Genomic DNA, 3937 nt, shown 5'->3' with positions numbered 1-3937 from the left:
AGCTTTAGCATCATTCCTTCCAAAGAAATCCCAGGCCTGATCTCCTTCAGAATGGACTGGTTGGATCTCCTTGCAGTCCAAGGGACTCTCAAGAGTCTTCTCCAACACCACAGTTCAAAAGCATCAATTCTTTGGCACTCAGCCTTCTTCACAGTCCAACTCTCACATCCATACATGACCACAGGAAAAACCATACCCTTGACTAGACGGACCTTTGTTGGCAAAGTAACGTCTCTGCTTTTGAATATGCTATCTAGGTTGGTCAATAGGGAAATATAAATCAAAAACACAATGAGACACTACTACAAACCTATTAGTTTAAATTAAAAAGATTTGTCAAGTGTTGGTGAGGATATGAAGGAATAGGAACTCTCACATATTGCTGCTAGGAATGTAGAATGGTATGGTCACTTGGAAAACAGTTTGACAGTCTCTTTAGATAGTTAAATATACACCTAGCGTTTCCACCCCACTCCCAGATATCTATCCAAGAGAAATGAAAGCATAGGTCCACAGAAAGACTTGTAGACAAATATTTATATCAGCTTTATTTGTAATAGTCAAAACCTGGAAAACAGTCAAATATCCATCAGCAAATGAATGGACAAACAAGGGCTGTGAAAGAACAAAGTACCAAAGGGATATACACGCATGTTCATAGCAGTATTCACAATAGCAAAAAAGTCGAAGCAATCCAAATGTCCATTGATGGATGATTAAAGAAAATGTGGTATGTACATGCAGCCTTTATAAAGGAAGGAAATTCTGATGCACGCTGAAACATGGATAAACACTGAGAATATTATGCTAAGTAACATAAATCAGTCCCATTAAAAATTACCATATGACTCCATTGATATGAGGTACCAAGAGTTGTCAAATTCATAGAGACAGAGTATAGAATGGTAGTTGCAGGGGCTAGAGAGAGGTGAATGGAGAGTTACTGTTTAATGGGAACTGAGTTTCAGTTTTGCAATATAAAGAAATCTGTCAATGCATGGTAGTGATGGTTGCACAATAATGTGGATGTACTTAACACTCCCGAATTGTACACTTAGAGATGGCAAATTTTATGTTATGTGTACTTTGCCATGATTAAAATTTAATTTTTTTAAGTGCCAGGAAAATGAAGAGATTCCTTATACCTTGAAAGAATCCTAGACGGCTTCTTGCAGGAAGTGTCATTTGAGTTGGATCCAGGAAGGAGAGTGGGATTTACCTAGAGAACAGGAATTGGCCACCCCACACAGAGGACAGCTCAAACAAAGGCAGAGGGGCTGGAGTAGGCCAAAGGGTGAGGGATCACAAAGCCAGCCAGCAGCTGGAATCCAGGGTTGGAAGGACAAGGCTGAAAAGTAAGACGGGACCCACCCCACGAGGGCCTCCCAGCCTCTGTTAGAGAAGAGAGACATTTGTAAACATCAGCTCTGAGCCAGCCAGACCCACAGCACCGTGGCTCCATCAAGACGGCCATTCGGAAGGAAAAGACATGGGGTCGGCTCTGGACAGTCGTCGAAAAATAAACAAGTCCCTGGACATTCAGGAAACACTCTGCGAAGCTGTGTCCAGGCGGGGCTGTTTGCTTATTTGTGACTTTCCTGCTTTCCATCACCCTGTCAGCAGCCACCCTACCCCCATCCTGACCCTGACACCCAGCTGGCCTGGCCTCAGTCACTGGCTTCGGAAGAAAACAGGTCCCTGGGAGGGGAAGGAAGGCCAGAGGGGCAGCAAGAGTGCACATGTAGGGTCAGCAGTGAGTGTGTATGTCAGAGTGCATTTGCACACGAATTGGTAGCATTGTGAGTGGTGCAACATGTGTGTGTGTGTAACCATATGTGTCACAGCAGAATAGATGGGGGCCAGGGTGAAGCAGTGTGGAAACTCTAGGCCCAGATTGTGTGTGTGTGTGTGTGTGTGTGTGTGTGTGCATGCACGCACGTGCGTGTGCCCAGTTTTATCCAACTCTCTGAAGTCCCATGGACGATAGCCACCAGGCTCCTCTGCCCATGAGATTCTCTAGGCAAGAATACTGGAGGGGGCTGCCATTTCCTCCTCCAGGAGATCTTCCCAACCCAGGGATCAAACCAGTGTCTCCTGTGTCTCCTGCATTGGCAGACAAATTCTTTACCACTAGCGCCACCTGGGAAGCCCTAGGCCCAGATGGGCAGGGTTCAAATCCAACTCACGCAAGTGACTGAGCCTCTTTGTGCCTCAGTTTCAACATCTGTTAAATAGAGAAAATAATATTACCTATCTTACAAGGTTGTGGTAATGACTGAAACAAATTCATGAATGAAAAGCACTTGATCAAATGGTGCCAGTAAAGTAAGATGTGTGATCACTCACTCAGTGGTGTCTGACTCTCTGCGACCCCATGGACTGTAGCCCTCCAGGCTTCTCTGTCCATGAGATTCTCCAGGTAAGAATACTGGAGTGGGCAGCCATGCCCTTCTCTAGGAGGTTTTCCCAACCCAGGGGTCGAACTCACATCTCCTGCGTGCCCTGCACTGCAAAAGGACCCTTTACCCACTGAGCCGCCTGGGAAGCCTCGTACACAGTAAGTGGCTAAAAAGTGCTAGCATAGACACGGGTGTGTGTGTGTGTGTGTGTGTGTGTGTGTGTGTATGCACACATATATACCAGCGTGTGTTGATGTGGGTTTTGAATATGGATATGTGAGCAGTTTTGCAGTGAGCAGGCATGAGTACTCTCGAGGGTGTACATACCAGGATTCAGGGAAAAGCAGCCACAACCAGTCAGAGGCTGGTGCCCTGGGTACCGCTTCCCCACCTGGCACCCAGCCCTGAAGAGCCCAGAACCAGCATCCGCACAGAGGCAAGCAAGGCCTATGGGCAGCTCCTTCTCCACAGCCCCTTGCCCTGGACAGCAGCCCCCACAACAGGCTGCCTTGGGCTGTTCATGCCTCCTTCATCTGTTCATTTCCTCAGGCTGCAGGCGTGGGGAGTTTTTGGGGTTTTTTTCCTATCAAAGGCAACTGACCTCAAGAAGAAATCAAGCAAGGGTCAGCTACAAAATCAACTTAATCTGGAGGCTATTTTTCCTTGAAAAATACCAAAGGATCTCAACTCTTCTGCTTTTCAAATCAAGAATAATAAGTGGTGCCAATTCTTTAAAAAAATGTCCTCAACTTTATATTATATGAAACTGTTCATAAAGGGTAAAGCACTTTACAGATGTGAAGAATTCTTCTCTTCTAGAGGCACAGCACACCCCACCAGTGCAGGGGAGGGACTAAGTAGTAAGAGAGGGAAGAGAGAGAGGGAAGAAAACCCACAATGGCAGAGCTGAGAGTTCATCCAGGATGAGAACTTCTTCAACGATGAGAAAAGTGTGCCACCAACCACATCTCTCTGTTCTTGAACTGCCCTAACTTTCAAAGCTCTAGAGGTTAAATTCTAGATGGAAACAGTGGGCTTTGGAATCAGGCTGGCCTGGATTCAGATCCTAGCTCTGCTGTCACCAATAGGGCCACCAGGTTAAACGCCATGTCCCTGGAACTGTGAAACCCAGCGACCTTCTTTACCAGGTTTGTGAGTTGGGCTATAGTGAGGTGAAGGGTCAGAGAAGGCGATGGCACCCAACTCCAGTATTCTTGCCTGGAAAATCCCATGGACGGAGGAGCCTGGTAGGCTGCAGTCCATAGGGTTGCGAAGAGTTTGACGCGACTGAGCGACTTCACTTTCACTTTTCACTTTCACACATTGGAGAAGGAAATGGCAACCCACTCCAGTGTTCTCGCCTGGAGAATCCCAGGGACGGGGGAGCCTGGTGGGCTGCCGTCTATGGGGTCACAGAGTCGGACATGACTGAAGCGATTTAGCAGCAGCAGCAGCAGAGGGAAGCAACTGGAAAAGGCAATGGCACCCCACTCCAGTACTCTTGCCTGGAAAATCCCATGGACGGAGGAGCCTGGTCG

Source organism: Bison bison, unplaced genomic scaffold (genome assembly GCF_000754665.1).
Source record: "Bison bison bison isolate TAMUID 2011002044 unplaced genomic scaffold, Bison_UMD1.0 scf7180017864309, whole genome shotgun sequence".
Lineage (NCBI taxonomy): Eukaryota > Metazoa > Chordata > Mammalia > Artiodactyla > Bovidae > Bison > Bison bison.
This window is presented reverse-complemented; position numbering follows the sequence as displayed.